The following is a 25,614-nucleotide window of genomic DNA, read 5'->3' as shown; positions in this document are numbered from 1 at the left end:
ATAGTGATTGTGCTTATGATTTTATTAGTATAGACAACTACCAGATGAAATAATTCTTCCAACAAATGAAGGGTGGTACTTTCTTTAAATTTAAATTCATAAATTATAGAATATTAAAGTGTTGCTCAGAACTCTTCCCACTGAATGACCAGTTCAGGGTCCACAGCCCCTATGTGTCAGGGGCAAGTTTTGAACCTAGATCATTGCTGGTTTTGAGGTTAAATATTTTTTCACTATGCCATGTAGATACTACACTTATTATCTCCATTTCACAAATAGGAAACTGAGCCTCTAGCAGTCTTTGAATCTATACAGGACCAATGGAAGAAAGATGTAAAATGATATATTATTCTGAAATATGATCATTAGTTATACCACCTGGACATAAGTGATGCAAAAGTTAACGATTGATATTCAGTTTTTTTCTGGAGAAAAATATGTCTAAAATTAAATTCAATTCACAACAATTTGTCTATATTTTAATTCTACTTAAATGTCTAATTTTATTTGATTGAATTCAGCTTTAAGCAATTAGTTTTCTCTTAGGAGGTTAAAAAATCTGACTCTTTTGCTGGGTAATGAAAAAACAACAACAAAAGCCAACTTGAAATATCTATTAAATATTCCATAATGATCAAAGTGAGGCAACAAGATAAAAGATAGGTGCATGTAGTGTTGGAATTTGAGGTTGTAAGAACTGAGTTCAAATCTTAACAATCTCATTAATTTGCCTCCACTTAATCATTTAAAAATAATAGCACCTACCTTCCTGGGTTATTGTGAGATTCAAATGAGATATTATATGTAATGTACTTTTCAAATCTTAAAATCCTTTATTAATTCTAGCTATTAGTATATATGCAGCTAGGACATTTAAAATGCATAATATTACTATGTAATGGTTGAATGCTATTGAATATAATATTGAATGAAAGTTCTGCATGTAGTATTTTATCACACTTCCTTTTTGGTTACACTGGTCTATTATTTCAAAGGAATTTTAATTTGTGGATCAATAGCCTGACAAATTATAATGGAATGATATTTGACAGATTCACAGTCACTGCTCCTTAGGTGCACTAAACCATATTGCTGAACAAAGACCATTATTCTTTTAAAATTGGTTTCCTACTTGTTCATGCAAGATATTTTTGAATATTCATTTAAAAAATAAATGTCAGCTTCAAAGATTTAAAGTCATCATTTTAAAGAATGACAATTAGGGGGCAACTGGGTAGCTCAGTGGATTGAGTCAGTCCTAGAGACGGGAGGTCCTAGGTTCAAATCTGGCCTTAGACACTTCCCAGCTGTGTGACCCTGGGCAAGTCACTTGACCCCCATTGCCTAGCCCTTACCACTCTTCTGCCTTGGAGCCAATACACAGTATTGACTCCAAGATGGAAGGTAAGGGTTTTAAACAAAACAAAAAAAATTCTCAGAGGTAGTTGTTTAAGCCAAACCTGTTTCTCAGAATTCTTGGAACCACAATGGACCCTTGCTCCTTATACATATACATATATGTGACTCAAATTATCATCTTTCTAAACACACTGTTTTGCTTGTTTCTTTAAGAACATCCATCTGATATAAGAGGTAATTTGACTCACAGCCATTTTTCCTAAACAGTTTTTGGCTGTCTCTCTTTTTTTTTTTTTTTTTACATCTATGACATTAGGACCGATGGGCCAAGATTTCTTTTCTTTTTTTTTTTTCCTCCAATAAGTATCTTCTCTCCTATGGTATTATTAACTAGAAACATTATCCCTAGATTTTCTTCCTGTCTCAGAAATTTTTATTGGCATCTTGGTTTCTATTTATATAAACTCCACATACCTAATTAGGGTCTTGAAATCCTCAGTCTTCCACTAAATCTTCTATATATTCAGATGGCCAGCTGACATTCTTAACTCATATACTTGGCAAAACAGTATAATTATAATGTGATATATTTCTTTTCCTTTTTAGTTGACCATGTCTTTCTCTTCCTCTGGAATAATACTGGTGTCAGTTTAATAGAACACATTGAAATAATGTCTAAGTATATTCAACATTGATACTGTAATCATAGTAAGGTAAAATGTTATATTTCTCTCTTCCACTATTTTTCTAATCATATAGTCTAATAAATTTAATTATTGTAATTTAATTTTCCTTCCTTACTTACAATCATAAACTTTCCGTAAAAGTTATAATGACCAGAGACTTGGTTCAAAATCATTATCCCTAGCAAAAGAGTGAAAAAATGAAGGGTCAGACTTCATTTGATAAACCAATCACAGGATTGTCCAGAGTTCTCAACTTTTCTTTCTTTTTTTAGTATCCAAAATATCTGATTTTTTAGTGAATTGTTTGTAGGCTTGGCTGGAATTTGGCCAGTGGAATGGTTAAAGTATGGGATTAGAACAAAACTGAGAAATTAGTAAACTGCTAACATAAAATATAATTTGCTTAGTCAAAGAATAGAAAGGATATTATAGAATGATGCACCATTGACTCAGTTTCCCAGTAGCTTCCCAGAATCTGTTTATCCTCTTGTGGTGCTGATCAGAAACTACTGATTACTCCTATATTGACCTTTTCCCCTCCCTTATACTGACTTTTGTACTTCGACAAATACAAATAGTTCAATGCTTGAAGTCTGCTGGGTCAGTTAAGTTTCAAAAACAGATTCACTACCTATTTTAGGGTGGGTGGGGTGGAACTCATCACATCTGTGAAAAACCTTAGAAAGGATTATTCTTATCACACAGGGAATAAAGATAAAAAAGTTTCCTCTTTTGAAAACTTCACAGTCTTACTATATTACTATGGGGATAGATATTGGTTTGCCTAATAAAGGAAGAACAGTCATATTATCTAGTACTATGAGTCTAGATAATCCACAAGAATACCACATAGTTTATCTAAGGAGGTACAAAATCAAGGTGGAAAATAAATATAAGAAAACATGTGCAAGTACCATAAATATGAAAGATTCATCTTTTTTATTCCAAATCAGACTATTTTGTGGCAGCAAGAAAGAGGCTAAGAGTGAGTGTCTGAAAATAAGTGGGAAGGAGCTCTCAGGAAAAAAGGTTTTAGTAAAACCTGCTGTTATTAGTGCTCAGGGAAGAAGAAACAAATTAGACTATATGTGTAGAGGTCTTGATTTTACTCCTGCCTGCCAATCTTTGTGTAAATAGAAATTTTGTACCCTTGGACTTCATCTCCAAGCATCCCTTTCCCTTCACCCCCAAGTTTGTATCCTTACATGTCTAGATAAATTTTGTAACTGCCCTCTTGCCCTTTCTTCTTCCTGCACTTTCCTCCTGGCTCTCTTCCCGCTTTGGTGGTCCAGGCAACTCTCTCTTTGCTAAGGCTATAATTTTCCTTTTTCTTCAAGTTATTATTAATACATTCTGATAAAAATATAGTACTTGAAATATTTTTATATTAATTTTTAATCTTACATCTTAAAAAGGTCACAATTTCTCTTAGTCTTAGTTTCCTTGTGTATAAAAAGTGGTGATACCAACACTGGCACGAGTCAGAGTTGTGAGGAAAGTGCTTTGTCAAATTTAAAACATAAAAATATGAGTTGCTACTTAAAAAAAAAAACTCAATCAAACCTAAATTCAAAGTGACAAATAGAGGAGGTGGGTGATCAAGTTTATAGATCCTGGGTTAAGAACTTTTAATTTTTGAAATTGAATTTTATTGTTTTTAATCAGTCAAAAATTACTTCCTACCTTCTTACTACCACTTCACCAAAATGAGAAAGAAAAAAAAAAACCCAAACTCCACTTACAAATATGTCAACTTCAGCAAAACAAATTTCTGCATTGTCTATGTAAAAAAAAAGTCTCATTCTGCCCTTTATGTATTCTAAGTGTATCACTTTTCTATCAGAAAATATGCTTTAAAACTAATCTAGAATTGTTGGTCATTATGCTGATCAGAGTTCTCAAATCTTTCAATGTTATTTGTTCTTAGAATATTGTTGATATTGTTTAAATTGTTCTAGTTCTGTTTGCTTTCTATCACTTTAAACAAATCTTCACAAGTTTCTCTGAAACCATTTTCTTCATCATTTCTTATAGCACAATAGTATTCAATCACATGTATATATCATAACTTATTCAACCATTCTAGAATTGTTGAGCTCCTTTTCAGTTTCCAAATTTTTGCTATCTCATAAGAACTAAAAATATTTTTATATCCTTAGTTTTGTTTTGCTTAGTATTCATTCCTTCTTTAATTTTCTATCCCTCTAGTTCCTGCATCTCTTCTTTCCCTTTTATTTTCCTTTTGAGTTAAATATATTTCTATACCTAATGGTGAGTATGTAGTTTTCCCTTCCTTGACCACTTAAGATGAGAGTGACTTATAAGTACCTGGAGCTTTCTTGCGCTTCCTCTTTCCTTTTATAAATTTCTACTAATGCAATCCAATCGTGAGATAATTGTCCCTAATCTTCCTATCCTTTATTTTGCATAGTATATCCCTCTTCTCCTTTCTTTAAGATCATCAATATGTAACAGAACTATTTCCAGACATTTTGTCTAATTAAACTATCTCTATGGTTTTTAATGAAAATAGTGTTCTGAAGTGACACATATATTATTCCCATATTAGAATGGAAGCAGTTTCTCTTGATTCCTATATTTGCATTTCAAAGTTTTTATGTGGTTCTGTTTTTTTTTTATTACAAAAATGTTTGGAAATCTTCCATTTCATTAAAGATACATTTTCTCCCCAAAAGGATTATATTCTGTTTTGCTCAGTAAATCATATATATGTATATGTGATTATATACATAAGAATGGTTTAAAAAGAGTTATTAAATATGAGGGGAGACCTTTCAATCTGAGGGAGATCAAGGAAAGCTCGAGGGAAAAGGTGGCACTTGAACTAGGCTTTGAAGGGAAAGAAGGATTTCAACAAGAGGGATAATGTGTAAAGTTCCCGGGAATCCATTTCATGCAAGGGACAGTATATAATATTGTAAGAGTGTACAGTAATCTAATTTGGGTAGAACATTAACTACATGAAGGGGCATGACATGAAATAAAACTTGAGAAGTAGGATGATGATGGAGTTATTTAGTGAAGGTCAGATCTAATTATATCTGTGTTATTTTGAAGACTACTTTTGCAGAAGTGTGACGGATAGTTTGGAGATGTAAAACCTAGATTTAGGTAGACTAATTAGGTGACTTAAAATAGTCATAGTAAATACCAATGAAAGTCTGAAGGAGGGTAATAGCAATGATTGTAGAAAGGAGCAAGTGGATTTGATCAAAATTAGAAAGATAAAATGGACAGATTTCAGCAATTTATTTGATATAGAGCAAGATGGAAGAGTTGTCAATGACTGAAGCTCATATAATTGTAGCACCATTTATAGAAATAGGGAAATTAAGAAGAGATTTACATTTTATTTGGAAGATGTGTAATTTATTCGACTTACAGAGTTTCAGATGTTACTGGATATCTGAGTAAGATCATAAATTCATAGATTTAAAGCTGCAAAGAACTTTAGAGGTGGAGTACCACCACCTCCTTTTACAGAAAGGAAACTGAGACCAATGGAAATTATGTCACTTGCCTATTATGACATGAACTGGAAGTGTCTGAGAGGATTCAAACTTGGATCTTTAATCTAAGTCCATCATTCTTTGCCATGCCAATGTTCCTGAATCAGCTGAACATTGGGGCAAGAGTCCAGGGGAATTAAGTAGGACAATAAAAAGAGATTGAGAAGAATTCTAATGACTCTTTATGGTCCTAAAAACCTAAGCATCTTCTTTTAGTTATTTATATTTAAATCTATATTTATATCAACTGCTAATTAAAAACCTCTCCACAATAGTTAAACCATGTGAATTGTTTGAAGCAAAATGAATTTCTTTTTGGGAATCTAGGCAGCTGTGGCCACTTTTATTAAAGTATACTTTTAGGTTAGAATGTGCCCAGGGACTCTGGTGGCAGTTTCAGAAAGATTATTGAAAATTAGCCATGTTCATTCAGTTTTCTAAGAGTACATATTTATATTCTATTAAAAAGAAATTATCTTTTAGCACTAACTTATATTTTCAATATTTTTGTGGGCTACAACATTCTATGAAGAAATAAGGAGAACGACAACTCTATGGGCAACAATCAATTGATCATCAAACATTCATTAAGTCCCTGACATCTTTCAAGCACTATTCTACATGCTTAGAACATGAAGACAATGTTGGGAATTTAGTATTAACTGCTTTCCCCCCATTCCTTCCCATAGTGCATTTGTTTCTATCATATAACTATCTTGCAAATTCAGCAGGTCTAAGTAGTGGTCAGGCTAAGGAATAAGATTTGAATGTACCCTAGAATGATAGTGCTAATACTTCTGGGGACATGTGACTGGTTAGTTTATTTGATTAGACTGCAATGCTGGATAGTTTAAATTCTTCATATTTACTTTAAATATCTTTTCTACTCATACTTACATATATTTGTGTGGTTTCCTACAAAAGAATGTACATTTATTGAGAAAAAATATTATTTGACTATGGTCTTTGCATCCCTAACCATCTGTCTCAGTAACTGGTATAAAGTAATTTAAGAAATATTTGTCAACTCCAAATATCCAGTATTCTATCCAAAATGTCACTTAGTTGCTCAAGAATTGACATGTAAAATGATAGCAACAGTGAACAAACACTACTGACTTACCTTTCTAAGTGACTTTCATAGTCTTATAAAATTGATATCTTTCTTTTTCTTTAGAAAGTTCCTTTTCTCATGGAGAGGTGTAGACTCCTCGCCTCTTAGGTTAGGGGAAAAGCATTCAAAATCAGTAGTCTAGAACTTTCTTTTTCTTCTGTGCCTACTGGTCATCTCCTTATGGTGCCCTGAAGGTTTTGACTTTGTCTACTTGCACATGATCAGAGTCATTGTTATTAGAAGTAATGACCATTCCCTTAAATCTCCTAGTTTTAGACCAAAGGAAATTATAAACTGTGATCATCCTACATCTAAAATACATAAATAGCTTTTTTTCTTCAAGTCAATGCTGCCTTCAAAAAGAAGGCTTAAGGGAAAAGATGAGACTGAAAGAGCACAAAAAGGTCAAGATGGATTTCACAGCCAGCTTTTATAAGCCACAGGATGAACACCAGATTTTCTGTCAGAAAATCAGCAGGTGGGAGCTCCATGTCTTAGAAATTCAATCATTATAGTGCTAGGAGATACCTTCTCATTCCATGAAGTACTCCTCCAAACTAAGGTCTATAATCTGTAATCTCATCAGGTTTACTGGCTATCTTCTCACATTTATGGGTGAGTATCATCTCTGATCAGCTCCCTCATATGAACACTCCATTAAAAATAAACAAACTGAAATCCTTCCCTGCTCTGAAGCACAAGCATCTCACAACTCTCAAAAGATTTTAGAAATCCTGTAAAATGTGGGACTCATTATTAATTGTCCTTCTGGCTTAATGTCTTTCCTTTGACTTATTTGATTGATTCTTTTACCTTGTACAAAGTAGCAGCTAATGGTATAAAGAATCAAGAATTCTCTGATTAAACTGCTTAGTATTTATGACAATCCTCAAACTCAGAAAGAGAACATTAAATGAGGTTGGCTATTTATATGGCAGTCACTCATAGTGGCCTTGCTTGACAGATCAAGTGTGTCACCTTGTATGTTAAGTTTAGAGAAATGGTAAACAATAATGATGCAGGAGGCAACTTTCTTGTTATATAAAGACTGGGAAAGTATCCATTCATCTTCCAAATTCTAAATGAGTATATTATACATTGGATACAATGTATTTTTGACTTTTTTTATTTGGGGGTAAGCACCATGGAAAGACCCCAATTTAACTAAATAGGATGCCTTATAAACACTATTAGTAGGGTTTTCAAAACTTTAAAATTATTTTATATAACTACATCCTCATGCAAACTTAAAATAAATACAATTAAAAAATTTCCCTGTCTTTATTCTCTGAACATTTTAGCAGGTAACACTGCAAATAGTTTTTATTTACAGCATCATTCAAAATTCTGATCAATCATTCAAATAAAGGAAAATATTATAATATTAAATATCTTTATTTAGAAATTTTGAAATGAATTTTACATAAACCATTTTCTAATAGTTGCTCAAATTAGCTGAATCATACTGTCTGATGTGAAATATGTAGTAGAACCATTATTTAGAGGTATTTATTGCATTTTGATCCCCATACATATTTTAGGAAAATCAATATATTACAATTGACATAATTTTGAGGTCATAAATGATTTGGTAAGCAGGATAGAGAGGAAATTATGTGATTTAAAAATTAGTTAATGGGTAAAGAAAAGTTGATCAGATCACAGCAGTCATCTAGTCCTACCCACTCTCCCCAAAGATAATCCTTCTACAATATTTACCAATCAGGCAATTTTCTAACTTTTGTGAATATAAAACAACACCTACCAGTTATAAGAGAAGTTCAAGTCATAATTTAAACATTTAAAGGGGAACTAAACCCAGAAAAAATATGTAACAGTAGTCTGTAATGCCCAGTTGAAAACATGTTAGAACAAACCATGTTGTAGGTGTTTGACAGGTGGCAAAGATCCAGAGAGTTTAATGGAAGAACTGACACTAAGACTGCTGGGATTAGAGCAAGCAAAGCACTTATTATGCCTACAGGTTTGGAGATCATGTGGTTCCTGGATCCCTCTGTGTCCTTTTTAGATGCATATAGGATGGCAATAGAGGGCTTACACTCTGAAAGAGAGCACCAGGTACTGGGTAGTGAAGCTCATATGCGGTTGTAGTTACTAGGGAGAATATGTGACTTCAGTGGCAAGCTTGCCAATGAGATAGCAAAAAGATCAAAGAGATCTGAGTAACAAAGAATGGAGGTGAGATTCTAGAAAGAGCACGATTGGGAAAGAGCATGTTTGGGAAATTACTGCATGATGCTTTACTCTTAGCCTTGAATATTTTGTAAAAATATTGTCTTGAGACATGCAGATTTCAAAGACAAATATAGGGATAGACTTGTTCAGATGGGATGCCTTTTCTCCACAGTGTTCTTCCTCCACCCTTAAGTAAATTAAAATAGATGATTTTGAAGTTCTCATCTTCCTTTTGGTGTCCTGACATCATCCATAGAAGAACTTTGATGGCTGTGACTATTCTAAGAGCCAAGGTAAATTGAGCACAGATTCTAGGCTCTACCAAGATCCCAGAAGGGTTCTAAAAATTGTACCTAAGAGGAACATTTTGAGGACTCTAGCAAAAGGACCTCCAGGAGTTCTAAGTTATCTCCTTTATCACATATGATCTCAAAACCTGAACTCACTTTCTTCTGGGCTCTCTATGGATTTAGAATTTTGGGGGTGTTGAGGAAGGACTACCACCTCTGGTGGTTGGGCTTGCAGAGCCTGCTTCAGGGCTGTTCATCTACTTTGGATTGTCCACCTTGTACTCAGTTCTTACTTGTGGCTCTGAGAAGCTGTAGCCACCCAATGGCCACACTCTGCTAAAAGCATCACAACAGAAAGGCTAAACCATACTGAGGGCAACTGAAAGACCTCAAACCCATTGATGGATTAGAGGGATGTCTAAGCATGTGAAGACTTTCCCTGCTAAAATGAGCAAGTGGGAACAATTTGTTCTAATGGCTTCTACATGGCTAAATCATAAGTTTTGGAAATCTTAGCACTTGATGGGACATTGAAGATGCTGTGGAATCCCTGCATACTGGGCCATCACCAGTCATTCTGATTTTGTATTTCCACTGGGCTTCAGTGACTCCAGAATAAAGAATGAGACTGATGACTTTATGCAATTCTGTCTCATTTAAATCCAATTCAAGTGCAAATCAGGACATCACCATCTTGATGTAACTTGTCATCTTCCAAAAAGAAGGACAAGCAACAACAACAAAATATATATACTCATTGGAAAATATGTCACAAACTTTTTGGAGATGTTGATACCTACTATCCCTATTGTAGAAACTTAGTAAAAGCTCCTTACTAAAAGCTAATTAAGTCTGGCTGAATGCTTTAAAATAATCAATTAAAAATTCAAAATGGCACAAAATACACGAGGGGGGTTTTGTGAATTAAAGCATTAGAATTATACCCCACAACTTCTCAGGGGTAGCCCCTAGACACCTGAGGAGAGATGCAGAAGCCTTGTTCTAGGGACTCTACTTGTCAGTGCCAGTAGGAGTTCGGATAGTCACTCCAGAATATATGCTACCTAGGGATGTGTATATAAGGGGCTACAGTGACATGACTTTACCAGGAGTGAGAGCAAAGTTGATATGATTATGAGAATGGGAAGGGGAGGGGAAATGGAAGAGCACTTAAGCTGATGAGCAGGCAGGGTGGTGAAGTAAAACCTGGCTAGAGCCAGTCTGATATGTAGTGAGTAATGGAAGCAATCACCAGTCACCACAAGCGACCTGTGGCAAGAGTTCTGCTCATTTTATATATATACTCATGGGGAAAAATATACATATATATAATATGTATATATATATATATATATATAGACAGAAAGAGGAAACGATCTGCTATACCAATGAAAAGTTCTTTATTCACCCCCCTATAGAAAAGTAAAAGTGACAATAATATCTATGTATTTCAAAGTATGAAAAAGATACATCTATTTATATCTTTCTGCTCCTTTTTTGAGAATTTATTTTAATTTGTTGTTTTCTTTTTTTCATTTATTGGTGTTGCTTCTTGATTGGGGAAGGACAATTTAGCCTTTTTCCTCCATTCTCAGTGTCTTAAAAAGGGCTCTCTGAGGTTTGGGAAATTGAGAAACTCTTGATTTTTCTTTCTTACTAACCAAGAGCTTCTATGGACCCAAACAAGAATGTCATAAAAGAATCCAAGGACAGATATTTTTTATTGGCCTACTCTGTCTTTCTAGAGACACTTTCTGTAAATTGTAGCCTCTGCAAAAATCCCCAATGGAGGATCTCTGTATATTTATCTTCTATGAATCGTAGCCTTCTGTGTATGTCACATTTTTGTCTGACTGTGATATCTAATAGTAGTAAATAGTCTAGATGGGTTATAACAGGGTAGCTTGGTGTGATGGGGATCAAAGAATCTTAGATGTAGACCAGAAGGAATGTTGGTGGTCATCTAGTCCAGGCAATGTGTCTGATGCCACTCACAAGTACCATAACACTCCCTCCTATCACCTCATAGATTCAAATGCAATTGGAGAATATTTAACCAAGTAAATAAAAATACAACAAAACATAGATAATATTAGTATTATTCAAAATCAATATAAGACCTTCTGGCATCTTTACATGCATCTGTTTCTTTTTTTAGTTTTATACCACTGATCTAGACAACCATCCTCTTTTGACAGATGAGGAAACTTAGGCCACAGGAGAATAAATAATTTCTCCATGATCTTATATATAATAAGTGGCATAATAGGGAATTTAAACCTAGGTCCTCTGACTTCAGGACCAGAATTCTGTGTGATGTATTATTACTCTTCTAGATTGTTAAAGCTCAGTTCTTTATGAATAGTAATTTTATTGAACAACCATTCACATACTTCCATGAACTAAAATTCTGTCAATATGATCACTGCACATTAATCTTCCTATGCTCAATCATTTTACATTACAGTTTTCAAAAGACGACTGGTGTGATGAATGTAAATCATCGGGTACAATCTGCTAAGATGCACTATTGACAAAGCTCTGAAGTCCCAAGCTTTTGACTCTTTAGAGCTTGTGTAAAAAAGTATCTCTGTCCTTCCTTCCTTCCTTCCTTCCTTCCTTCCTTCCTTCCTTCCTTCCTTCCTTCCTTCCTTCCTTCCTTCCTTCCTTCCTTCCTTCCTTCCTTCCTTCCTTCCTTCCTTCCTTCCTTCCTTCCGTCTTTCCTCCCTCCCTCCTTTCCTTTCTACCTCTCTCCCTTTGTTCCTCCCTCCCTCCCCCTCGCTCTCTCCCTGTCTCCCCCTTTCCCCATCTCCTTTTTCTCTCCTTCCCTCCTCTCAAAAACTTCCCCTGTTAGTCCAAATGCTTGATTATCAATCAACACATATTAATTGTCCACTATGTACTATGTAAATGTATGTAAGTACTCTGGAGATAAAAAAAAAAGAAAATGTAAAAATTTTGACTTAACAAGAGTTTATATCTCTCTAAATACTTCTCTGGCAAACTTTTGTGTTTATTTAGTTGGATTAAGGTAACCTTACTGGATACCACTGATAAAAATTTCCAAAGTTTTGGTCCTTAGTGAATTTATTATATTGCAGTCAGAGTAAGAGTTTCTGGTGGAAAGATATAAGTAGTCAGATAATTAGGAGAGAAACCAGGACAGCCTTGTTAACAGATAATTGGTAAGGGAATGTGGGTCTAGAGTTTATTAAGTTTATCACTGCCCACCTTCCCCCTTCCAGTCTGTAACAGATAATTAGTGTAACACTGTCTTCCTGAAAATCTATAGGCTCCAGTGCTCCTACCAGTACTGGAAGCATATATTCAGCACCATCAATCTTCCCAGTAGGGTAACTGAGGAATATTCTCTCTGTAAGTAATATTAAACATAAAATACTAGTCCCTCTTATGCTCTTACTTGGTGCCTCTGTTTTTTTATATCAGCTACCTGCTACCATTTGTAGCATTTCAGTGGTATAGAGAAATCAATATTTTAAGGCTTCTCCCTCAGGGAAATAGATTATCTACCATCACCTCTTGAAATAGCTATAATTGTCTGCATTATATTTTCTTAGGCTGAACTCTTTGCTTAAGACCTATTTCGTTGCCATAATCCCTTTTTCCTGATCTCTTTGGCTTGCTGATCAAAGGGGGAGGCTATCTTATACTATAGTTTTACACCCTCCCAGCCTAGGACCCATCATTTTGAGTGGTACTTTCCTTAGTCACCCACTACATTTTGGCTAGGGGTATATTATATATATATATATATATATATATATATATATATATATAATTATACTTCACTTAATTTCCTCATTATCTTACAGTCAGGTGCTTTGATGCTAAACCCCTACCTTCAACCTCATTGCCTTTTCTCCTTTCCCAAGTTTTCAATTCTGGGACCATAATGAAATCAACCCTGAAATTGTTCTTAGCAATCTATGTTAGTCTGTTCCCCTATAACTACACTCACCTTATTCCATGGTATGTTCCAGGAATTGTCCTTTCTTGTTCCATTTGACCATATGAAAACTTTGGGACCTACTTCTAGCCATGTATAACTTGGGGATAAAAGTTTGCATTTTTAGATGACAAAGATCTTTTTTTTCTGTGAAGCTAGACTAGTTGTTGACTTAGTAAATATTTAAGAGAGAAGAAATTCAATTTCAAGTCATTCTTCCTTTCCAGCTGTGAATCACTTCAAGACTGTTTTCAACAACTCAAGAGGGAGATGGAGAATTTGTCTTTTCCTAGGACTTGCCCTGCCCTCCCTCCCTCCCTCCCTCCCTCCCTCTCTCTCTCTCTCTCTCTCTCTCTCTCTCTCTCTCTCTCTCTCTCTCTCTCTCTCTCTCTCTCTCTCTCTTTCTCTCTCTCTCCATATATCTCTATCTCTATCTCTATCTCTATCTCTATCTCTATCTCTATCTCTATCTCTATCTCTATCTCTATATATACTATATCTTCTTGGCTAAGAGGTTGAGATCCCAAAAGTGGATAAACAGTACTGGAAAGACTCAGCAAGCCCTCATACCAGAATATTCTCTCAGAATATTCTCCTTGAATATTCCATAATGGTATAAATTCATATGTAAGTAGGAGAAATTTTCGGTGTCTTGGCTTTCAAGCAGAAATTTGTACCAAAGATTATTTCAGTTTTATATAATAGGATTACTTATCTCTATGCTCTCTCTCCTCAAATTCTATCCTAGAGGCAAAGAAAATGTGAAAATTCAACTGGAAGGAATCTACTGAAGTTCTGGCACATATAAATCTAGTAAAGACAAGGGACAAGGAAAAGTTTCAGGCAGAAAATAAACAGTGAAAGTTTCAAGTAGAATTAATACAATTAGAAAAAAGATTGCAAGTTCTTATAGTAAGTACATATTTGGATGCATATAGATTATATAAAATTAAAAGTTTATTTTGCATATAATAAACATATTTAGGTTGATTAAATTTTAATACAAACAACTGAATTGCATCAGGCATATACATATCACAGGAGAATTCCTTTCCCTCCTCCTGTTTTGCTCCTTTGAATTAGTTTTAAAAATTGGATGCTACAATTTAGTAGACTATAAAGCAATAATGTGAGACCAGAGCAATTTAATTCTGGGGAATAAATTAGTTCCCTAGGAAAATGTTTCACATTCTTCAATATATTTTCTATTCTCCAACTACCTATCCTTTTCTAGTTTCCTTTATTTTGCCCCCCTTTTTTTGGTCTGGCCACAGATGGCAAAAATAAGAGATCTCTAAAGAACCACAATAAAGTACCAAGTATTGCTCCTTCATAATCTTCTTTTCCTCTACTCATTCCTGGCAATTACAATACAGTCCATTTTTTAGTTTTATAGGCAAACCAGTAATGAGACTCATCTATTGCACTTGTATTGCTAAGTGCTTTAGTAGCTAAATGATAAAATGTGAGTGTAGCACGTATCTGGCAATGTGTATATATAGACAGTTGCCTGGACACACCAGCATTTCCATGTGAAGTTGGGATTTGCATGTTTATGGATCCTGGCATCTTGACATTTGTCTGGATGTGAATATAACTTGTTAGAGCATTGATTGTTGATCCAGAGCTTGTTGGTGAGAAATAAGAATGCTATTTGTACTCCTAGAAATTATTCTGTTAATTTAGCTAAGGGAACCTCAAATGCATGTGTAAACACTAGGTCTGAATGATGAACTTTTGTAAAAATAAAGATAAGAAGACCAAGTGGGGAAGAGAAGGAAGAATAATTTATTAAGTACCTACTATATGATAGCCACTGTGCTAACTGCTTTACAAACATCTTATTTTTATATATGTGGCCAGTGAGTCAATTGACTTTAGATCCTCATAGATTCAGGTACAAATTATAGGAATGTAAATGACTAATTTACACTTTTGACTCATTTTTATCCTCTCCTCATTAGAAAAAATGGAAATTTGCATATTTAACTCAGGTCTAGGTATTTAGCTGTTAACCATGAGGAGAAACGCATACCAGGATCAGCAGTTAAACAATACCACACTCTTATCAGGTCAGAAATAAAGAATAAGGTAACAGAAAGAAACTAAAACATTATTAGTGAACATTTCCCAAAGAAGTGTCATCTAATCTCCATTTAAAAACGTTTGGAAAACGAGTTAAAAAACTCATGACTCAAATATGTGTAAGAATTAAATTAAGGAGTAGTGAGGAGAGCAGTTTAAGAGAATTTTTATTTAATTTAAGAAAGAAGTACAGATAGAAAGAGAGAAAAGAGAAAAGAGAGATTACTAATCTTATATCCTCTACTTATAAGTTTAAAGACTGATTTAGTAGTTAAGAGATTGTTAACAATTTTGGAGATAACAACTTCAATTGAATGATGAGGTCAGAAGGCAGACTCTAGAGGGTTAAGAAGAAAATGGTAGGAGAGAAAGTAGAGGCACCTGTTGTTGTTATCCTTCTCTAGGAAGTGAGCCACAAAAGGCAAGAGTGATATAGGAAAACAATGATGGATGAATGGGTCAAGCAAAGCGTTTTTGTGCATTATGGAGACCCTGGGTAAGCTGTAGGCAGTATGGGAGAAGGAGGTAGATAATTAAGGAATGGGAATAATAGAAAGAACAATCTGCTGGAGAAGGTAGATGGAAGATAATCACTTGTGCATGTAGTCAAGTTTACCTTCTCAAGGAGAGGGGCCAATTCACTATGTGAGTCTGGGGAAAGAGGAGATAGTAGCAAGAAGGCTTATCAGTGATGTCAGATGAGGCTCAGGGGAGAAGGAGGAGTTCTTTGTGAATGCCCTTAATTTTTTCAGTAAAATAGGCAAAGTTCTCAGTTGAGAGGTTGGGGGGAAAGAAGCCATTGGGGGCTTAAGGAAGGATGAAATGGTTTGGACAAGCGGCTGTGGTGAGGTGTGAGTTGATAAGGAGATGTGAAAGGATTTCCTTGAAGGGATGAGCACCCAGTTAAAATTTGCAGTGACCTGGTCAAAATAGTTTTGCAATTTCCTCCAGTTTTATTCAGAGGTGTATGTGTAGGAATAAAGGTAGTGAATGGTGGATGTGATTCAAGGCTGAATGTTGGGAGGGCAACGCTAGCAACATCTTAAGGAACAAGGTGCCCAAGGGAAGAGGAGAGTGTAGAGTTAAACTGTTTTACCAAGTGTTACATTTTGGAAAGGTTATATAGCATGGCTAAGAGGTTTTAAATATGTGGCTCATGGACTGCGTACTCCCAACACTCTCAGTTGTGGCCCCAAATAGATTAAAATGTAATTATAAATGTAATAAAAAGACAGTAAAACAAAGATAATATTGTATTTTGAAATTAAGTGAATATTCACAGCCATCTTCATGCAGGGTTTAGTGGCCTCCCCTTCTATTTGAGTTTGACAGCACCTTTTTAATTAGTGCAAATATGGCGTCCTGGAAAAAAAGAAAACAACTGAGGGGTTCAGGGATTGGCTTTTACAAAGGAGTATTTCAAAGCTACAGGAAAAGTGAATGTATACACATTTTCCCTCAATGAAATAGAATAGTAAACTGAGGAAATTGTTTCTTCTGCAATGACTGCTGTCCTCTGGCATTGATTAGAGAGAGCTGCTACAGGAACCTGAGGCTGCTTATTGGTAATGGAGGTAGGAATGAGAAATGCTGAGGGATGCTGCCACACAGGGGAACTGCTCTGGGGTTTGCCTACTGATCCCTACTGATGGCTGATGGATCAGTATATCTTTCTAACCTCTTCCTCCCTTCAGTCCCTCCCTTCTCCAACCCTCTCCTCCTTGCCTCCCTCACCTCCCAGTTCTTCTTGAAGCCTTTGGCTTCTTCCCTCCCCTTTTGAGTAAACTATAAAGATACTCTTTTTCTTTTCCTTTTCAAGTCAAGGGGTTTATTGGGATAACAGGATGGGAAACTGAAAAAAGGGGGGTGAAGATGTCCCTAATCTAAAATGAGGGAGAATTTGGGGGTTTGAGAAAGTAGTCCAGTCACAAACTATGATTCTAAGACAGTTAGGGAGATGGAAAACAATTTCACTAACATTTGAACATGCAAACTTCCTAATGTTTATATAGGCACTAAGAAAAGTTTCCTATCCCTAACAAATGCTAACCTACAATCATAATACAATCTAACTTCTATACTACAGAACTTCTATGTCTCTATTTCCTAAGCCTTAAACAAATTCACTAGGCTATTACTATCAGTAGTAGTTAGATTATTAATAACTCACTCTAAAAAAGTTAGCTTATTAGTTAATTTAGTAATTACATGTGCACATAGGATCTATGCAAATTTACATATGTACATGAATTCAGTTCATCAGTAGGATGACTAACAGTACAGTATAATTTAAGCTCATTTATATAGAGATATACTTACATATGTACATATATGTTTGTATAACCATTGAATTGAATTAAGTTCTAATGAATTAAGCAGTTTTGGCACCAAGTATAAGGCAGCTTTATAGAAGAGATACAACAATTAACTCTTTCCTTCCTGGATCACTTCTATGGCTCAGTGGCAGTATCTGTTTAGGCAGGCACTTTTATGACCACAGTCATATCTATGACCCTAAAGCCTTGAGACTTTGGGAAAATACAAGTTGCTGAGTACATATTCTTTGACCTCCGATTATGGAAATTCCTTGTTCACCCTAGAATACTGACATCCAGAAAGGAAAGTGATCTGAAGACGAAGCCTTTGGGTCTCAAAGTGGTAATGACTTTTGCTGCTATCCCAAAAGGTATAAATCATATTCAAAATAAAAAATGCTTTAGGATAGAATTTATTGTTCCTTCTGTTTCATTGCTCCAGAGCTGGTATATGAGCAGAACATTTTAAAAAAAAAATCTAGGCTTCATGTTTCATTGTTGCTCATATTCCACTTCCAAGGGTATTTCTCTCACATGGATGAAAGTAGGGTGCATTTCTGCCACCTGAAAAAGCTAATATTCATTAACCTATGGATTTCTAGACAATATCAAGACTTGCATAATTAGTTCTTTGTGTTCGAGGTATAGCCTATTTTCTGATTCAAATAGAAAACTTTAGTTATTGATTTGTCCTGAGAAACTGATGTGTTGTCCCAGATTTGCTTTGGTAGCTCTCAGTAGCATAGAATTATCATCGAGTTCAGGCACCTGAATTCCATTCGCCTCCTTAGGGGCCTGGCAAACTATTCCAGCCCTCCCATGCACAGCACTTCCTTTTGAGACCTTTCTGGGGCTGGGGAAAAAACATTCCTCCTCCATTCATTACTCTTTCTGATTCTCATCACCACCATCTCCCTGTCCCCCCAAACAGGTGACTACCAACAATTCATGCAGATAATCCGAGACTTAGAGAAGCCTGTTCTCACCCTCAGAAAAAAATACAGAGATTCTAGGGAAGGAGCCAACCCAGTAGCCAATATGTCAACTTTGCTCCAGTAGAAAAAGGCCTATGTCCCTGATAAACTATTTAAAAAAACTAATTAGGAAAAAACTAACTAATTAGAAAAAACCCAAATAATTTCAAGTTGCCCCTGAATGTTTCAGTAAACTGAAACAAGATTGATAACACAAATTTTAACAGAATTTCATGAGGAAATGTAAAGGACATCATCAGTAACTCATATTTAACAAATGCTTTAAGGTTTCCAAAAGACTTTTTTCACTACAACTCTACATGAAACATAATCTTATTTTATAGGTGATACTCTTAAGATTTTAAGAGACTGGTCATGGTATCTACACTTAAATTTGAACTCTTGACTCTCCAAATCTAGCCACACTTTAAGCATTCCACTATATTGGTCCTGACCACTGAATCTCAGGTTTTTTTTTCCTGCTCAGTCTACTTTTTGACTCAATATAAATTAATCTCAGTTTGAGAATATCATCAGTTCCTATATAGATACAATTTTATCTATGCAGACAATTCCTAGAACTATATATCTTATAGTAACCTTTCCTGAACTCCAGTTCCACATCATGAATTACCATTTATATATCTCACACTGGACATCCTGAAAATATCTCAAATTCAACATGTCTGAAACTGAATTCATTATAATTTTAACAGAACCCTCTCCTGTTCCCAACTTTCCTATTACAATGAAGACACCAATATCCTCTCAATCCCTAAGGTTTACAATCTCATTGTCATCCTCTACACTTCACTCTCACTCCACATAGACAACTCTGTCTTCCTGTTACTACCTTTACAACATCCATCATCAACATCCCATTCTTTAAACCCCCACAACATCATGGTGGTCCATGCCCTTATCACTTTCCCCATTCCAGTCCTACCTTCACAACATCTGCCATTAAACTTTACTGATTCTCCTTTACCTCCAGGATCAAATAGAAAATCTTTTGGTTGACTTTTAACATTCTTGACAATCTGTCCCTTCTTTTTATCCAATATTTTTCTTCCCCTTCCATGAACATAGCAACACTTGTTGAGTTGTTATTCTTTTTCCATATCCAAATTCAATACCTTTTCATTGGCTATTTTCTATGCTTCCCAAATTTCTAGACTTCTTTCAATTCAATTCTGTATTCCTAATGTATTTCTAGCACAGTATCTGAAAAAGAGTGACTGTTCAATCAATGCTTGATGAACTGATAGGTATATGATTTCAGTGTAACTGACAGACTTCAGATACTCCACTTTGGAGCATCAACTCCTTTTGGCTTCTCATTTGGATGTCTGTGTTGAGTGTTGATGAAAGCTAGTATTTTGATCCTCATTTGTTTAGTAACTACCTATAATTCCTGGTACCTTTGTTTTGCATGGTGATTTCCTATAACATTCCACCCCAACCACTTCACTTGGAAGTATCTTTGACTTTCATTGTTCAGGAATGTCCAACTCTCTGTGATTCCTTATGGGATTTTCTTGGCAACAATGCTGAAGTGGTCTGCTGTTTCCTTCTCTAATGGGTCACTTTTTGTCAGTACTCTCCAGTATGACTTGTCCCTTTTGAGTAAACCTATATTGTATAAAAGTAAATTGAGCTATGCAACCCCATCTACCATGACAAGGATACAGGAGGAGTTTGCCTTCCTTAGATTCCAGTTATTTTACTTTTAGCAGCAGTAGAGTTGGATAGTTCAATGAAGCTATGAACTATACAATGTAGGTTTACTCAAAATGGACAAGATTCTCTGGATTAATCATTTGGCATTTAAATATTGCCTTAATTGAATGTTGCAATATGTAAAAAAGTTTTTCAGAAACCTTTAAGTTAGCTCAATGCAATTATTTGTTTTTCATTTTCAAATATCATCTTCTTGTGGTATCTTCTTGTGGTTGGAGGGAAATTATTTTGTATTTGTTTTGTGTCCTTCAATAGGATCATTTGGCACATAAGAGAACAGATTAAAATGTAGACATCTATTCATTCACTCAATAAATGTCTTTTTAAAACATCTACTTACTGCCAAACACATTGCAAAGCACTGGGAAAATTAAAACAAAAACCAAAAAGTATCTGCCTTTTAGAAGTTTATACTCTAAATCTGTCACAATAAATGGGAGAGAAATTTGCTCCCCAAGTTCCCCTGAGGTTGTTCCTGACCTTCATTGCTTCTTTTGATAGAAACTACAGAGACTCTGTCAGAGGCATGAAAGATAGAATCTACTTGGAGAGTCCTAGAACACTAGAAGAGTTTGGATTCAGATCCTTCATGTGTTTCAGAAAACGTTTTAGCATAATTATATTAAGAGATGATATAATAAGGTTACTTGACTCACATCCAGCCTTCTATCAACTATAATGATATTTATATAGCAAATATATTTTTGCAAAGTGCTTTATAAATTATCCCATATGAACCTCAAAATGACAATGTTTTTTGCTTTATATTTTGGACTGGACCTATGATGTAGAAATTCCCTCATCTAATTCAGATTTCTAAATGCTCTAATTTAGAGGAGTTTTCTAGAGTGATATTAAGAGTTAGAGAGTTGAGCTCCAGGTCAAGATGGCAGCTTAGAGAAAGCTAAAGTTCAGATCTCTGGAAACCCTTCCCTACTGAACTCAAACTATATGCTCCTAGGGCACCGAAATTCAAAACAAACAACAGCATAGACCCCGTGAATCCTCCTCCTGGACCTGGATCAAAAGGTACGCCCCCCCCCCCCCAAAGCCAGAACCCGAGATCACTCGGACCTAAGGGGTAGGCAGAAGGAAGATCCCAGGACCCATCCCCCCCAACCCAGAGCACTGAATACAAGGCAGCAGAGGGAACCTCAGAGCCTCAGGGCCGGCTATTCTGAAGGCCGCTTCCTGAAAACAACCTGACTCAGTCGAGGGGGCACCCAACACAGACAGCAGGGAAACAGAGAGAGACGGGGGGAGCCTGTAACCCCCTGGCTGGATCCTTCCATCCAAGTCTCACATAAGATCCCTGCCTCAGGGCATACTCAGTTCAACCCAGGGAAAGCTAATCCTATCAGGAGCCCTTGGAGCTCCTCGCCGCAGCCCCTCCCCCTTCAGAGTGCTGGGTCTTCTGGCCGGCAAAGACATTAAAACACCTCACGGAGAGTGCTGAGCCAGGCTCAGAGAGTGGAAGTAAGATAACAGAGAAGCATCGGGAGGGAACTGAGGAGGGCAATAACATAGAAACACCAGCAATTCCTGGCTTCCCTGGGAAGACAGAACAACAACTGCATAGAACTAACAATTAGCCTAGGGCTAAAACCTCTGAACACCAGATGGAGATAAGAAAAGCTAGTCCTCCCCACTCAGATAGAGATGGCAAACTCCACAGAAGAACAAAAGCCTCAAAATTCAAAGAAAAAAAAGAAGAAGGGGGTGACTTTGGGCACATTTTATGGAACAAAAATACAAAATACAGAGGAGATAGAAGAGGAAACACAAGCAAATGGTACTATACCTTCCAAAGGAAATGGAAACTCTCCATAAACCCATGAAGAATCTGAATATGAAAGTATCAAAAAGATGGAAGCTTGCTGGGATGAAAAGTGGGAAATAATGCAAAAGAAATTCATGCATCTACAAAACCAGTTTGACCAAAGTGAAAAGGAAAACCAGGCTTTAATGGTCAGAATCAGACAACTGGAAGACAACGAGCAAGAATTAATAAAGCAAAGCCAAAAGACCAAGAAATTAGAAGAGAACATAAAATATCTCACTGACAAGGTGACAGACTTGGAAAATAGAGGGAGAAGAGACAATTTAAGAATAATTGGACTACCAGAAAAACCAGAAATAAACAGTAAACTCGACAGCTTAAAATACAAGATATAATAAAAGAAAATTGCCCAGAGATCCTAGAACAAGAGGGCAATACAGGCACAGAAAGAGTTCACAGAACACCCTTTACACTAAATCCCCAAAAGACAACTCCCAGGAATGTAATTGCCAAATTCCAAAGCTTTCAAGCAAAAGAAAAAATCCTACAGGAAGCCAGAAAAAGACAATTTAGATATAAAGGAATGCCAATCAGGGTCACACAAGACCTTGAAAGTTCCACTCTGAATGACCATAAGGCATGGAACATGATTTACAGAAAGGCAATAGAGCTGGGCCTTCAACCAAGAATCAGCTATCCAGAAAAACTGACTATATACTTCCAAGGGAAAGTATAGGCATTCAACAAAATAGAAGATTTCCAAGTTTTTGCAAAGAAACAACCAGAGCTCTGTGGAAAGTTCGATATCAAAAAACAAAGAGCATGGAATACCTGAAAAGGTAAATATGAAGGAAAGAGAAAAGGAGCAAAATATTATTTTTTTCTTTTACTCAAACTCTCTTCTATAAGGACTACATTTATATCAATCTATATATATTAATATATGGGAAATGTAATGTGTAAATAGGGGGAAAAGAAAAATCAAATAGAATAATCTTTCTAAAACAAAGATTCACACGGGAAGGGGAGGGGAAGAAAACTCCTATAGGAAGGAGAGGAAGAGAGTTTTTACTTAAACCTTACTCTCAGGAAAATCAACTCTGAGAGGGAAGAACATCCAGATCCATTGGGATCTTGAATTCTATCTTACCCAACAAGGGAAGGGAGAAGGGAAAACTAAAGGGGGTAAGGGGGAGAGAACACAAAAAAGGGAGGGAAGAAGAGGGGGTAAGGGGAGGGAACAAAAAGGGAGGGACTAGAAAGGGAAACATATCAAGGGAGGGGACAAGGGGGACTGATTTAAAGTAAATCACTGGACTAAAAGGTAGAGCTGAAGAAGAAAGGTTAGAATTAGGAAAGGATATCAAAATGCCAGGGAGTCCACAAGTGACAGTCATAACTTTGAATATGAATGGGATGAACTCTCCCATGAAATGTAGACGAATAGCACAATTGATTAGAATCCAAAACCCTACCATATGTTGTCTTCAAGAAACACACTTGAGGAGGGTAGACACCCATAAGGTCAGAATTAAAGGATGGAGTAAGACCTTCTGGGCCTCAACTGACAGAAAGAAAGCAGGAGTGGCAATCATGATATCTGATAAAGCCAAAGCAAAAATAGACCTGATCAAAAGGGATAGGGAAGGTAATTATATTTTGTTAAAAGGGACTTTAGATAATGAGGAAATATCACTAATCAACATGTATGCACCAAATAATATAGCACCCAAATTTCTAATGGAGAAACTAGGAGAATTGAAGGAAGAAATAGACAGTAAAACCATATTAGTGGGAGACTTGAACCAACCATTATCAAATTTAGATAAATCAAACAAAAAAAAAGAAAGAGGTAAAATAGGTGAATGAAATCTTAGAAAAATTAGTTAATAGACATATGCAGAAAATAAATAGGGACAAAAAGGAATACACCTTCTTCTCAGCACCACATGGCACATTTACAAAGATTGACCATACATTAGGTCACAGAAACATGGCACACAAATGCAGAAAAGCAGAAATAATAAATGCAGCCTTTTCAGATCACAAGGCAATAAAAATAATGATCAGTAATTACAAACCAAATGGAAAACCAAATCAAAAACTCATTGGAAATTAAACAATATGATACTCCAAAATCTTTTAGTTAGAGAAGAAAACATAGAAACAATTAATAATTTCATCGAGGAAAATGAAAATGGCAAGACATCCTTTCAAACCTTTTGGGATGCAGCCAAAGCGGTAATCAGAGGTAAATTCATATCCCTGAGTGCATATATTAACAAACAAGGAAGAGCAGAGATCAATCAATTGGAAATGCAAATAAAAAGACTCAAAAGCGATCAAATTAAAACCTCCCAGCAGAAAACCAAACTAGAAATCCTAAAAATTAAGGGAGAAATTAATAAAATCAAAAGTGATAGAACTATTGATTTAATAAATAAGACAAGAAGCTGGTACTTTGTCTATTTTGTTTGTTTTTTCAAAGTACTGGTCAATCTAATTAAAAAAAGGAAAGAAGAAAAGCAAATTAACAACATCAAAGATGAAAAGGGGGACATCACCTCCAATGAAGAGGAAATTAAGGCAATCATTAGACATTACTTTGCCCAATTATATGGCAATAAATACACCAATTTAGGTGATATGTATGAATATTTACAAAAATATAAATTGCCTAGACTAACAGAAGAAGAAATAGAATTCTTAAATAATCCCATATCAGAAAATGAAATCCAACAGGCCATCAAAGTATTCCCTAAGAAAAAATCCCCAGGGCCCGACAGATTCACAAGTGAATTCTATCAAACATTCAGAGAACAGTTAATCCCAATACTATACAAACTATTTGACATAATAAGCAAAGAGGGAGTTCTACCAAACTCCTTTTATGACACAAACATGGTATTGATTCCAAAACCAGGCAGGTCAAAAACAGAGAAAGAAAACTATAGACCAATCTCCCTAATGAATATAGATGCAAAAATCTAAAATAGGATACTAGCAAAAAGACTCCAGCAAGTGATCAGAAGGGTCATCCACCATGATCAAGTAGGATTTATACCAGAGATGCAGGGCTGGTTCAATATTAGGAAAACCATCCACATAATTGACCACATCAACAAGCAAACCAACAAGAACCACATGATTATCTCAATAGACTCAGAAAAAGCCTTTGATAAAATACAACACCCATTCCTATTAAAAACACTAGAAAGCATAGGAATAGAAGGGTCGTTCCTAAAAAGAATAAACAGTATATATCTAAAACCATCAGCTAATATCATCTGCAATGGGGATAAACTAGAGGCATTCCCAATAAGATCAGGAGTGAAACAAGGATGCCCATTATCACCTCTAATATTTGACATTGTACTAGAAACACTAGCAGTAGCAATTAGAGAAGAAAAAGAAATTGAAGGCATCAAAATAGGCAAGGAGGAGACCAAGTTATCACTCTTTGCAGATGACATGATGGTCTACTTAAAGAATCCTAGAGATTCAACCAAAAAGCTAATTGAAATAATTAACAACTTTAGCAAAGTTGCAGGATACAAAATAAACCCACATAAGTCATC

The 25,614-nt window shown here is 35.6% G+C and overlaps 1 long non-coding RNA gene across 1 annotated transcript in view; it reads left to right on the top strand.

Moving 5' to 3' along the window:
- LOC130455081 (uncharacterized) overlaps nt 1-25,614 on the top strand; it is a 42,817-nt gene that overhangs the window by 1,625 nt on the left and 15,578 nt on the right. The window lies entirely within an intron of this gene.

Source organism: Monodelphis domestica, chromosome 6 (genome assembly GCF_027887165.1).
Source record: "Monodelphis domestica isolate mMonDom1 chromosome 6, mMonDom1.pri, whole genome shotgun sequence".
Taxonomy (NCBI): Eukaryota; Metazoa; Chordata; class Mammalia; order Didelphimorphia; family Didelphidae; genus Monodelphis; species Monodelphis domestica.
The sequence above is the reverse complement of the archived record's forward strand: the minus strand, read 5'-3'. Positions and strand labels throughout refer to the sequence as shown.